A 14,131-nucleotide genomic window follows, 5' to 3' on the forward strand; every position below is an offset into this window, starting at 1 on the left:
GGTACGCGGGGTGGAGCACCGACTCAGCACTCGCTCCGGCGATTCCGCGTGTACTCCACCGCCCCGACGCGAGCGCAGTATGGCCTCCCGGAGCTCCCGTACCCCCTCCCCCCAGCCTCCCCTGCCGCCATTTTCGTAGTTTTTAGCTCCCCGGGGCCTCATCCCACAGTACGGCCGAGGCAAGGCGCGAGAACTACGATGCCCATCATGCCTTGCGCGAGCCCACTCGGCCCACCTCCCCGGAAGAGATGGGAAATGTAGTTGCCTGCGGTTTCTGCGTATTAAGAAACTACAATTCCTGTCAGCCTTTGCACTCGCCTTTCGTTTCTGCCGTCTCCGCCTCCAATTTCGGGGGGGAAGACGGGATATGTAGTTGGCGCGAACGCCTCAGGCGGGACAACAACTACCGGTCCCAGCAGGCCAGGCGCCAGCGTTCCCTCAGGCGGCGCTTGTGTCTTGCCCCGCAGGTCTCTGGGAAGTGCAGTTCGCAAAGGCTGCGAGGGGACGGCGTCGCCGGATGGCTGCTCCCCGTTCCCTCATCCCACACGACGGTCGTTTCAGACGGGGACGGGCAGCAGCTGTGTGGGACGCTGCCTCGCTGGGGGAGATGAGCCCGTCCCGGGCGCTCCCAGGGGCCGCCTGCGCCCGTCGCCACCGGTGCGCCAGCCCGTCCCGCGGGGGTGCGCGGCGGCGCTGAGGAGAGCGGGCCCGGCACGGGGTGTCACCTCGCTGGATTTCCCGCGTCCCGTCTGGAGTCAGGTGAAGACGTACTCGTTTTAGCTTTTATCTATGCAAAACTGCACCTACCTAGTCCTAGAAAGCGTAGGCGCAGAGTGGCAATACAGTGACGTGTGTTGGGTCAGTAAACCTCCCAAATGAAGATTTGTGAGTGCACGTGCTCTCACGTGAGGTGAGAGCGAATGTTCTGTACGTGTTCAGCCGTAAATTGACAGGATGTATTAGAAGTTCCAATTTTGGCAATTCTACAGTACACTTTGACTTGGTTATTATAATTAAAAAAAAAATCCAGTTAAGCCAAATTCAGTAGGACTTGTCAAGTACTGAGGCCCTTGACTGTTAGAACTTATTAAAAAAAAACCCAAAACAAACAAACCCAAAAAACATTACTTAAAATTCAGTATATTTGTAAGAGACGAGGAGGAACAGAGGGGAAGTGAGTAGATTTTGGTTAGTAGGCTGCACATGGCTGTGGCAGCATTTCATCTTGGGAGGTTCAGCGTAAGTGTTTATAACTAGATGGAGCGAGTGCTTGACTGAGTCATCTGCAGCATTATTTATATTAGAACACTGTAGGGCAGGTTATGGAGTTGTTTTGAAAGCAGACAGGCTTAGAACTAAAATGTAAAGATCTCCATTCAGTACAAAATACGATGCAGTTTTGGTTGGAGAACTACGCAAACTCTCCTGAAGTGGCATTTATGTAACATAATCCTGACACAAGAACCAGGTGGTTTCTGGCTGCACACCAGCAGCAACATGTACACCCTTGACAAGCAAAAAATTCTATGTGGCAGGTAATGCATATGTGTTAATGGAAAAATATGCTTCCAACTGATCATATTCAGGGAAAACACTAGTGTACAGGGCAGCACTTATAAAAGTAAGAAAAAAAAAAAATCCCCACTAACACCACAGATAATTTGTTTTGAAAGAAAAAAAAAAAGTGTAATTCACAGTGAAAGACTATAAATTGGAAGTCTTCCCTTCAAGCACCAAGAGCTTACCCTCACCAGAGCCTAAAGAATGAGTTTTAAAGACCTTGTGAAAGCCACTCTCTGGTTATTCTCTGGTGCAGAGTTCCTTTCCAGTTTTCAGACACACATTGCCAGGGCCTCTATTGCTCAAAGCTGAGTATAATTAAGGAAGATTCTCACCTGTGTTACTGTTGTAATATTTAGAGTTTTGTTAAACTTCAAGTAAGTTTCTCAGCTGTGTGTGGCAATCATTCTTCTGTTAAAAAAAATGTATATGCAGTCCCACTGAGGGCTGGGATAGAAGCAGGAATAGGATATGATCCTTTTTTGTCAGGGGAATGGAGGAAGCAGAAGTAAAGCTACAGGAGTAAGAAATAAGTTTCCTAAGCAACTAGTATCATAGGAACACCTCAATATAGCCCTCTCCACTTACTAAAGTTTTTTTTGTTTTGTTTTAAATACTAACCTTTGCTTGTTAGGTGACATTTATTAACCAGTAGGTATCTGATATGTTTCATTTAGTATGGAAACAAGGTAATACCTTTTGGTATTTTGGAACAAAGGAGCTCATGCGTTACTACTGTTGAGTAATAGATAAAAATCCAGTAGAAACCAAGCTTCATGAATTCTGCTGACAGAGTGGCTTGTTATTGTACACTTTTTACCGTCATTATGAGCATTTAATAGCTCAGATTTATAATGACTGCAATGCTGTATTGCAAGCTTGTTTTTTGTTTGAGCCTTAACACAGCCTAAAAGTCAGGAAAGGCTTAACTGGAGGCAGGTGCTATATTTTCAGAGCAATTAAGATTACCAGCACACAGAACATGTAGGCAGCAATTCTTAAATACACTTTGGCATTCCTTAAAAAGGCTTCTTGAAGGTTTTTGAAATGGAGCTTCATTCTGCCAGCTCCTAAAGTACTGAGTTGTGATAATTTTTTTGGGGGGGGAGGGGGTGGTGGTGGTGGTGGTGGTGGTGCAGGGAGTGGGGCCAAATATGTGTTTGATCAGAGGTATGGAAGTGTGTATTACTACTGATTTCAGAGGAAAAGAATTACTTGTGTTACCCAACATTCCTTCTTTCCTTGACAGGTACTTATTCCCTAGGTACTCGCTAGCATATAAACAATTAGTCCACAGAATTTCAGAAGATGCCAGATGTCCGTCAGAGTGTACAGACCTGTTTTGCAGGCTGTGTCGCACATAGGAATTGTGTAAACTCAAACACTAAATTTTTAACAGGGCTAGTAGTTTGTTTTTCCACTTACGAACAGCTGGTACTCAAAACAAAACCTAAGCGGAATCATGATAGTTTTCTGGCAAAATATCTACTGGAATGTAAATGGTCATGTTCTCTTGAGGTTTTAAAGCATTATAAAAGCTTTTCTTGTTTAAATCTTTTGCATCAAAATGTTTAGAATAAATATACTAGCTCTTCATTTAATAAATACTAAAAAGATTTTCTTATTGAGAACCACCCATATAAATCCATCATCACATCATGGCTGACTTAAATTGTCAAAGCACTGCTTAGAAAAGAAGAGGCTGGACCACCTCAGGGTTAACATGTGGGGACTGGGGTGCAGAGAAACTGTCTCCCCCACAGTGACAGTTCTACCCATCCTTGCACTGTCTTCTAGTTCGTTAGACCCTTTGCTGAGTCAGTCTATCTCATTAAATTTAGCTACAGAACAATCCACTTTCTTTTTCCTCCTGGGTTACTGAGATGAATCAGCTCTTAAGAGGTGTTTGACAAATGCCAGAGCTGGTATAAAGTAAGAATGGGGAACAGGACTTCTTTTTTAGTGAGACCAAGCTATTCACATATTAAACTATCTCAAGGTAGCTTCACCACTAGTTTGCAGCCTGTGATAAGTCAACCCTATAGCAATGAAATGGAGGTCCTCATTCATATGATATTAGGAATAGTATTCTGTGCTTTAGTAGTAACTTTCATCCAAGGTTCTCACAAGCACTTTACACCCTAGCAGATATACCTGTGAAATACCAATGTTTTAGTTATGTGAACTGAAGCAGAAAAGAAAGATATATTTCGCTAGAAGGCTTCAAACAGGTTAACAGCTTCAAGCAGTTAACGGCTCACCACCAACTCCATAAAATAGCAGCAGTCTAAGGGGGAAGGAGAGTGGTTTTAGAGTGCTGGGTTATGAGTGAATTGACTCAGTTTACCTTGAGATCAGATAAGTTCCTGAGCTGCTGCAAAATGGGAAAGAAAGCATTTGGCTGATACTGGGAGGAGCAGGAATGGAATAAGACTTCCCTTTCTAGTGTGGTAGCAAGCTGAAATGCAACTGTGAGCCATGCCCTGAAATGTAAAGGTATTCAAATGTGTACATTAATTATGCACTTAAATGAGTAGCCTGATACTTAGAATTGCTTTGAAGTCAGAATGAGCCTTTAAAAACAAAGCCAAAAGAACAAGTTATTTACCTAGGAGGAAGAAAAGACAAGAGCTACAAGGTAAATTATTAAAAGAAAAATATAGGAAACTGCTCAGCTACGAAAGTGCCATTCTAGAAGCATAGCTCTTTATCTAAGGCTTATGCGAAGGAACAATCTCAAAAGACGTTCTAAAAATTAATTCTAGCATTACTTAGAAGAAGCAGGTGGGGTTAAATGAGTCCAGAAAGATTTTGTGGACAATATGAATTAAGGCTGTACCTAAGTACAAGTGATACACCTTTCTTGAAGGAAGGCTGTGTAAGAGTTTTTCTACATACCTTTCATAATATTAATGAGGCCTGACACAGAACTGAAACTACTGAACTAGTTTAAGTTTGATTAGATGCCAGGAGATTATAAATTAATATTCTTAAACTCTGGCAAATTCTCTTTCCAGGTAGTCTGTGGAGATGTAGCTGAGAACTAGAGAACAAAAAACACACTATATTTCAGCATGATGGCTTTTTCAAGAGCCAAGTCTATTCTAAGCTTTGCTGTTGTTCCTGGAAGCATAAGTGAATTATAAAGAGGCTTTTATATTTGCGCAAGACCATGTATAATCCAAACTAAGATATCTTGACCTGGAAACATCTTTTCACTGATTTGTTTGTTCTAACTCTGCTATTTAACAAATACTGTTTCTGACCTATTACTCTCCCTCTGCTGGACACTCACATAATGACTGTATTTGTGTTGTCTTACATTAATGTATTTTAAGCTATTTGATTGGAAGAGAGTAAAAAAAAAGTCTTTGGTTTTCCAAATGTAGCACTATAGCATAAGCTTTCTTCCACAGTCCAGTTGTAGAATTACTCCAAGCTTGCAAAGGGGCATCCTCAAAGGAATTTAGCAACTTAACTCTTACACGTTTCATTGTGGATTGGTGATGAGTGCTTCTGAGCTGGATTCTTCTTTTTGAGGTCTCCAATCTAGAGTTAAAGCCTTTCTTTTGGAGCAGTTAAAGCACATACTGCAGACTTCAAAAAGGGCATAAAATTAATTGTTTTTACTTTAGATAGCGAAAGAAATGCATAGATCCATACACCAAAACACCAGTTTATAATTCTCTGTGTCCGTCTCCTTACCTCTCAAATACTTCATAGGCTCAGCTCATTATTTTCCAAGGTAGTTATGGATCTCTCATTTCTGTATGTATACACAACCTTTCTTTCTCTTGTATATCTCTAGAAATAAAGACTGAAAGGTCTTCTTTTTTACAAGTGCCATCCCTTTTTTTCAGGTGACTTTAATCGGAGGCTCAGAGTTCTCAGCTGTGTGATCTATTGCTTGGTTAGCCTGTTGTTCAGATTTGAAAAATCTGTAAGTTGGGTGCTAGCTAGTTTATTGTTCAAGGTGCCTCTCTTTGAATGAGCAGTCTTTGCAGTTTACTCCTTAGACAGAATTTCTTCTGTGGTTTTGATACCATGAGCCTCCCGACTGAAAAATAGTAGGGGGAGGGTGGTTTAGGTAAGTAGTTTTGCTATCAAAACTGTTTGTTATGTGTGGGGTTTTTTTCTGTCAAAGCTCAAAATAAACAAAGATGGGGGTTTAGGTATGCACATTGTGAAGAATCCATACATAGTTTATGAACCTTATGACAGCTGGAAATCTTGTAAATAGTAGAAGGATTGCTTAATGTGGAAGGAATGTGCTGAGCAAAGAACGCGCATCCAAGGAAGGGAAGAATGAGATCACTTTAACGATGTATACAGTGACTGAGTTAGGATTGGGAAGGTTAGAGGCAGGAGGGAATCTGTTTTGAAGAAAGGCAGAGACTGTGTGGTTATGTGGAAGGTGTGCTGAGCAAAGAACGCGCATCCAAGGAAGGGAAGAATGAGATCACTTTAACGATGTATACAGTGACTGAGTTAGGATTGGGAAGGTTAGAGGCAGGAGGGAATCTGTTTTGAAGAAAGGCAGAGACTGTGTGGTTTTAGAGATCTGAAAGCCAGGTGTAGGATAGGTGGGAGGAGGCATCGTGTCAGTTAAGATACTGAAGCAGCTGAAAATAAATCCTGTTAAGTACAATCCAGACCTCTGTTCAACTGTTCTTATGCTTTCATCTTGATTAGCAACATTTTGATTAGAAAATTAACCTTCTGCTTCGTTAGAGTAAATTTGTTTTCACCTATAAATCTGTTGGATGTGGAAAGTAAATATTAGAAGCCTAAGATACATAGATTCTCTGGAAGAGATAAATGGAAACAGAGGATATTTTTGCTCCCTGTGACCCGAGACAAATTTGAGAATCTCAGGGCTGGGATGCTGACCTGAGCAACAATGGTAACTTTTAAGTGCCAGATCCTCAGGAGATGTTCTTCCACTGGCTGTAAGCTAGTGTTGTTCTGGCAGGAGACAAGTAACAGAGAGAATTTGCAATCCCGGATACCATCAAATTGTTAGTCTTGTAGCTTGATAGAGAAGTAAAGAAATGCAGAAAGAGTGGCTAGCGTTTAAAGTGGGGCTTACAGTATAACGCAGATGCAGAAGGCGAGTCCCCACTATCAAACGGAATTTAGCTATACCTCATGTAATTTTTCTAGATGGTGTTAATAAAGAATGTTTTTGCGAGATAATGAAAATGTTGAACTTAGCACTGAGAATATCAATACAGGGTGTTAATGCAGCGTATGTAACACGCTGTTTATTCACACCCTTTCTTACTGCAGTGACTCCCTGACATGGAGAAGCTCAGCGTTGCCATGTCCACTGTTGGGTTCCATAACATCGCTAGGTCAGATCTCCTGCCTTATACATGTGGTAAGAGTTTTACAACACTTAGGTTTCATATGGAAAGATTTACATGCTGGCTGGCTGTCTGTCTCCAGGGAGCAGACAGCTCCCACTAGAAAAGTAGTTCCATGTGGGATTTTCATGTGCTTTCTTTTCCCCTTCTTAGTTCTCCAGAATTCCAGTTGAGGGAGCATTTTATCCATTAGAGATCCCTTAAGATTTTAGTTTTGGTAATGTCTAAAGCAAAATGGCATTATTGGTATGACAAAAGTATAACTGTATCAATGGATTTTTAAAGCTGTTCTTCTATAGCTAGTTAACATTGTTGCAGAAAATAATTACTTCATTATGAAATGGTGAGAATGAAATAGTGAGCTTGCTTCTAAATAGGACTAATTACTCCAGAATTATTCTGTGCCGGTATTTTTATTCCAGAGAAAGCAATTTGCATGGGGAATTATTCTGGAATAGGGATGGCTAAATCAATTACAATTTCCCTCCTGTCTTGAGAGAGAACACATATTGGCACTGTGATGCTGTACATGGGAATTTCAAATAAAGTAATTGTGTGTTACCTAAACTTGTCCACAAACACTGAATGGCTAGAGAATTTGGTTAAAATTATCAAAAGAAAAATTCTTGTTAGACTTTAGTGTATGCCAAGAACTTCACATCATTCATAGGTGTTCATGAACATTTATTTTTGTTGTAACTCCATTACTTCTGTTGGCATTATACCACTGATTAGTTTTAGTTTTTGTCCATCTGCAAAGTCACTAAAATAATAGTATGTGGAAGATTATTTTTCCAACACAAAATATAAGTGTTTACATTAAGAAATGAAGAAAAAAGTTAAGTTTACGTTCTGTAAGGACTATTGCACCAACATAAAAATGTCACTGGCATGCTAACAAGTATTAGCTTAATCCAAACTTGCTTGCGCAATTATTGTTTTCTGCATTTTCCTTAGTAGTTACATAACTATGTTGGCACATGTGGAACGTCAGACAAATGAAAAGGTATCTTCTTTCCCCAGAGGGTTTATAGTCTATTAACACTGCTTTTCTGTGCTATGCACTTAATCTTTTCCGTAACTTGGTTCCTAGCTAAGTAAACTTCGAACGTAGTAAGGGATACAGAAGTTGTCTGAGATTTAGTTGACAATGTTTATACTATTGTTATTTTAATTACTATTTTTAAGGAACTTTTTTCTCTTCAGTTGTTTTGTTCTTTAATCTTTTTTGGAAATACGAGATGTAGCAACAGCAACATCACTCTTTTCAAAGCAGTGGTCTAATTAAAATGTGCTGAACCAAATAGGCAAGATCTCCATTGTTCTTGATTTTGCACTGTGCCCAAATAACATTAAACAATATCGTGTCTAAAAAGAGCATTGTTCTGTGCAGCTTGTAAAAGTTAATGAACACAATGAATCCTTTAATAACCCCTTCCTTTTGTTTATTAGCAGTGTGTACCCCATTCCTAGAACAGCTTATCTCCTCCCAGCCATACAGTTAAAGCATACACTTAACAAAATATGGATTACTGAAAATAACCATTTCAGAAAGCTTTAACGCTTTTTTAGGAGATAACTGATTGTAAGACTGCTACTCCTTGAAGTGCAGTAAATTTTGGGAAGAAAAAGTGGTGGGTTTTTGTATGTACACTGATATCTCCGATTTTTAGGATTGTTCTGATGAGGTGATTTATAAGGGACTTTTTTCTTTCGATTTTTTCTGTAAATAGCTTTAGAGAATTGGAGAGGACTCAGACCAAGCCTGTACTATAACACTTGACAGTGTAGGTCAGTTGCCTTAGTGAGTGGAAAAAAAAATTACATGTGCTACCCGGAAGAGCTGTGCCAGCACAAAACGACCAATGTAGAAGCAACTATACAGCCAGAAGAATTCCTTTGTCAGCCTAGCTAATGTTGTTTGTGAAGGGAATGTAATAGTCCTAGCAGAAAACCCTCTTTCTCTTGATAAGTGCTATGTAATTATGCCAGCAGAATTTCTGAAGTAGTCAGGCAAAAAAGCTGGCACAAGCATGAACAGAGAAACCCCAAAGCAGCGTCAGAACAAAGCTTTGTTGTTGAAGTTATGTGTGGTAAATAGACCTTAAGCTACTGTTCTGTGAGAGATGAATTTCAATCTTTATGTTTAATTATTGACATAATAGTATCACTTTCTTCGGTTTTCCATTCAGAGTTTTCATTTTATTATTTCAGTGTTGAAACTCAAACTAGCTTTTTTCAAATTAAATAGTGAAAGATAAACTTCTCCTTACCTTTTTCAGGTGACTAAATTCTGTCATATAAGTAATACCGATTTAACACGTTAAAAATGGGTACTGACAAGGATTTCTGCAAGTCTTAGGCTTCTCCAGCTGTTTAAGGAAATCAACAGTCAAATTTGGGTTCATGGCAGGAAATGCTCTGGCTGGATGCTCAGTGCTTGGTATGCCCATATTCTGCCAAAGCGGCGTGTAACTCTAGGTCTTCTGCTCACATGATAGAAGGTTGTAAATCTAGAGTGTGTGTACAGCTCCAAAATAACTACCTCCTGTTCTGTGCTGTGCTGTTACCTACCTGTACTCCCTTCATCAGTAAAAATTATTTGATTTCTTGAAATCCTGTTCAGCAGTTTGATATCCTAGTAGAATTGACAGTATGCTAAAATTATTCTTCTGAACAACAAATAGATGTTTTACTGCTTCCAGATGTAGATTTGAAGTTCAGAGAGGAGTTGTCAGTGGTCGATAATCACATTAGGAGAGCAAAGAAGTATATTTCATGCTGGTCTTTATAAATTGTCCCTGGGTGTCACTCTTGAGTCAGACTGAAACATTTTAGAAGCAAACCTGAGAAAAGGTTTTCCTTTTCTTTTTTCTATTGTTTCTGCAGTTGACACTTTTCTTCTTAAATTTATTTCCCATTACTCTCCGTAATGATGTCAACTCCAGCAGTCCAGCTTAACTTGTCTGAATTACATTATTCTTGGAGGATATCTTGTGGAGTTTTTGAACTTAAGTTACAGTAATGTAACTGCAGAAATACCTCTCTGGCAACACACTGGATTTACAGTTAAATGACTGATTATTATATTTGATAAATCCTTTACTTTGTACAACTCTACTGATTTCTGTCATCCTTTTGGAGCAAAATCAAGTGACAAGGAGAAAGCATTTATTAGTATCAACATGTAACCTCTATGTGGAAAGCCAATTCAAGCCCTGTAAATCCCATAACTGATAAAAAGCTGAAATGTAACTTCACTGGTAAATAAGCCATGTATTTATTATTCCCTAAAGGCAAATATCACTGTAGGAGAACCATCAGTATCCAGTCATCTCAGACATTTTTTTTTGCGTGTGTGCACAGTTACTCATAACAAAATAGTGTGCCACTTAAAGGATTTAATGTGTATTATACAAGGCAGTGGATAAATTATTAACATAACATAACTACAGTTTCTATGTAACAATATCCTTATCTTAAAATCACTTAATGAATTTATTCTTAATGCTGCCGATTTTTGTTTCAATGGTTGGCTGAAGCCAATATTCTTCTTTATAAACAGCTTCTGAATTCAGGTATTACATCTCTCATATTAAAGCCAGCTGGTATAGTACACTTCTCCCAACAAAGTGCTTAAAGGGTTGGGTTTTTTTTTTTAATATTAACTTCCTCCTATCAAAATTATTCAAAAATAAAGGTTGCACAAGAATCTTGTTAAGGTAGAAAATGTCTTCCTTACTCCTGTAGCACATCATTTCCCTAAATCTGTTTTATTGCAAGTGCTGTCACCCATCTACATAATAACTATCAAATACATTTTCTGCGCACTGCACCAAATAATCCTCTGCTGAATGAGTTAACTTTTTCTGGCACGGTTTGACACTTGTTTTAGAGAGTGAACAACACAGTGTTTTACTGAATAGAAAAACAGTTATGTTGGATTAATTTCTGTTTTGAGAAAAAATATTTGTAGTATGCTTTTTAGAAGCATGGGCAGATAAGAAATGGTCCCCCAAAATGTAATTTCAAAACTGCTCTATAAATACTTGTCTTTAGAAGTTCTGGGGAATCTCATGTAGTCAGTGAAAACAGCGGGTGAACCACAGGACATAGATTTTGAAATAATGTGTTTTAGATGTGTAGCAAGGTCTGTCACTGGGAATCATTGCTTATCGAGATCTTCTGATTATATGCTTGCTTTCAGACCCTTGAGAAGTAGGACTTTTGAATGTTAGGATGTGCAGAAAACAAAGGCAACAGGCCACGACAACTGTAATTCCTCATAGTTTTTCTACCATTTGTTGCCTCTGTTTTGTCATTACATACATCAATAAAACTATATATAGCTAAGGAGAAAAGACTGTGACTTGTATGGTGGTTGGAATGACACATTAGATACCCTTTACTATCATTGCTCCCCAGTTTTCCATGTGTGAAAAATGTATTGCTTAATAATCAAGGGTTTGTGTTTTGGGGCACATCTATCAAAAAAATTCGTTTAAAGGCTGTAAGCTTTGGGAAATAGTAGTCCAACCATAGGAGGAAAATTATCATTATAAGAGACAGCTGTATTCTTCAGAGCTCTGATGAAATGAGCTGTATTTAGCCTTTTACTTGAGGGGAGGTTCCCTAGAATTTGACTGAAAAGATGAGACTTCTTTGTACTTACTTCTGTGTCTTATGATAAATGTGTTTGAACTCTAGCCACATAGGAAAACTGTTTCTGGCCAACTGGTTATAGAGAGTGTAAGCGTATCTGCTTACGATATCTTATGATCCCATATACACAGTCTCAAATGATTAGACACAAATTAATTTCTACTGTACTTAGAGTTTGACAGGACTTTTAAAATGAAGGCATTGGTGCATTAGTTCACCAAATTTGTACTTCCGTGGTGGACTTAGTTTCACATCCCCACTAGGTAATCAGCTGTTTATCTTTTTTTTCTATTCTGTTTCTGGCCTTTTTTTCCAGGCCCTAGGGAGTAAAACTCTATGAACTGACTGGATTAACAAATTAAAGCTGCTTGCCATGTGGTCAGGTAAGCCCTAGAGCCCTTCCTGGTGCTTCAGCATACTGTAGAGTGAAGAGCAGGACTATCCCTTTCACTAACACCAAGACATTTAATCAGCTTAGCTGTATATAACCTAACCACATCTTTGGTGACCTACAGACCAGTCTTACTAATTAGACATGAATTGTCTTTGTGCCAAAATAGTCTGATTTAGAATATATCTCATTACATTTGAGTGACAAAATATTTTAGGAATCACAATATTAACATTTCTGCATATCATACAGTGGCTGTATTAAAGTACAATGACAGCATGCTATTTTGGAGAGAGATGTATTTTGCGTACACAAGAAAAGCCATTGCCAATAAGTAAAAACAGATGGACTTCTGGACTAGGAAAACAGAGGAAAGAATTTAACAGAAAAAAATAAAGTAGTAGTGAAGACTATAATAATACTACCCACAATAGGAGTTATATCCTGTAGTTCCTTTCATTGTTAATTGTCTCACAAAGTAATGTCAAGTCTTACACTTCTCTCTCTAATATTTTTCTGAGAAGTCTTATATTTGGGTTACATCTACTGGGTTGCATCTCTACCTCAAGGTGAACCTACTTGAGTAGCATCAATAGATCATCTTAAAAATGTTCCACATAACAGCACTGAGTATGCTTTGAGAATCTTGTTTTTTTTTTTTAAATATTATTACCTGGTCTATGCAATTTCTTCCGAACTACTGTCAGTGTTGCTCTGTCAAAACATGTGCAGAGGGTTATGGAAAGGGGAAGAATGTGCATTGCCTGGAGGACATAAGACTGTACAAAGTTACCATCGTCTACTTGCTTCCACTACCCCTCTGAACTGCTTTGTATTACTAGTGACACCCTCAGTAAGAGCAGCAGCTATGGGTTCTTTTTACTGAACACATCAAGACTTCAGTTACTTTTCCACAAATGTTAGCTTCTTAATCTGCTTGAAAAAAGCAATGTTGATTTAATCACGTGTTTCAAACTTAGAAATAGAGTGTATCTTACACCTCACTGAAATGGTATTCCTTTTTTTTTTTTTTTTTTTTTTCAGATCATCCAGAAAGATACTATGATCTGGAAAGGAAAACATAGGTCCACATCATGAACTTACTCTTTGTTTCATCAGGCCATCCTACACAAATTCAGACCAGTCCAGGCTACCTTAGACTTATGTGAGTTATTTAAGACAGTTGTTTGAAAAATTCTTGAGCAGTGTTTTGGGAGCCATCTGGTTTTCTAGAAAAGATTCATCACATCTGTTGCATAATAGTATCTTTTGGAATGTATCTTTTCTGTAAATTATCAATGATGTATTTTTCTTTGCTTTAGTAGAGCACAGAAGCCTCAAGTTTGATTTCAGACTTCCTTTTGAACCTCAGAAGAATCTGAGCTATAAAACTGGTCATCTTTCCAGAAGGTTCTTTAAGGGTGTCACTTTACATTTCAGAAGTGAAATTTATAAGTTTCAGGGATGAAACCATGTCTGCATCAACTGCACCAGAGAAAGTATTCTTACTGTCGAGCCTTAATTTAAATAGTTGTTGTGTTGACGACTTCAGTAGATTTTCCCTGGAATTTAGAAATCATATTTGGGTACAGCAATGGTGGGCATAGAGAAGCAATGTTATAAGCAGTGTGTATACCCATTCTAGACATACCTTATTATTTCTTTTGTTGCTTTTAGATCAACATTTCTCTCTTTAAGCCCATTCTTCACAGTTTTTATGAATAGTACCATATCATATCAAATAGGTATCAGTTGTAGGATACATTACAGTAATAAGTAGAGCAGGAGTGTATAACAAAGTTCAACAAAGACAAATGCAAGGTCTTGCACCTGGGAAAACATAATCCAGGAGTGCAGCACAGGCTGGGATCTACCTGGATGGGGAGCAGCTCTGTGGAAAAGGACCCGGGGGTCCTGGTGGATAGCAAGCTCAATATGACTGAAGTGTGCTGCTGTGGCGAAGAAAGTCAACAGGATGCTGGGTTGCATCAACAAGGGCATCACCAGCAGAGATGAAGTCATTATCCCACTCTACTCAGTGTTTGTCAGGCCACACCTGGAATACTGTGTTCAGTTTTGGTCCCCGCTATACAAAAAAGATGTGGACAGGCTGGAGAGGGTCCAGAGAAGGGCCACAAAGATGATCAAAGGA

General features: G+C 38.9%; 1 protein-coding gene across 3 annotated transcripts in view; it reads left to right on the forward strand.

Annotated features, from left to right (window-relative positions):
* The first annotated feature begins 491 nt into the window (after nucleotides 1-491).
* TNFRSF17 (TNF receptor superfamily member 17) overlaps nucleotides 492-14,131 on the forward strand; it is a 19,925-nt gene continuing 6,285 nt past the window's right edge. Inside the window, exons 1-3 of one of the 3 annotated variants that reach the window (XM_019472685.1) lie at nucleotides 492-759; nucleotides 6,850-6,940; nucleotides 13,024-13,144. The gene's annotated coding sequence lies outside the window, so the exon portion shown is untranslated. The remainder of the gene's footprint in view (nucleotides 760-6,849; nucleotides 6,941-13,023; nucleotides 13,145-14,131) is intronic. The other 2 variants (XM_019472686.1, XM_009281641.2) reach the window with 2 other exon arrangements.

Source organism: Aptenodytes forsteri, unplaced genomic scaffold (assembly GCF_000699145.1).
Source record: "Aptenodytes forsteri isolate BGI_AS27 unplaced genomic scaffold, ASM69914v1 Scaffold84, whole genome shotgun sequence".
Taxonomy (NCBI): domain Eukaryota; kingdom Metazoa; phylum Chordata; class Aves; order Sphenisciformes; family Spheniscidae; genus Aptenodytes; species Aptenodytes forsteri.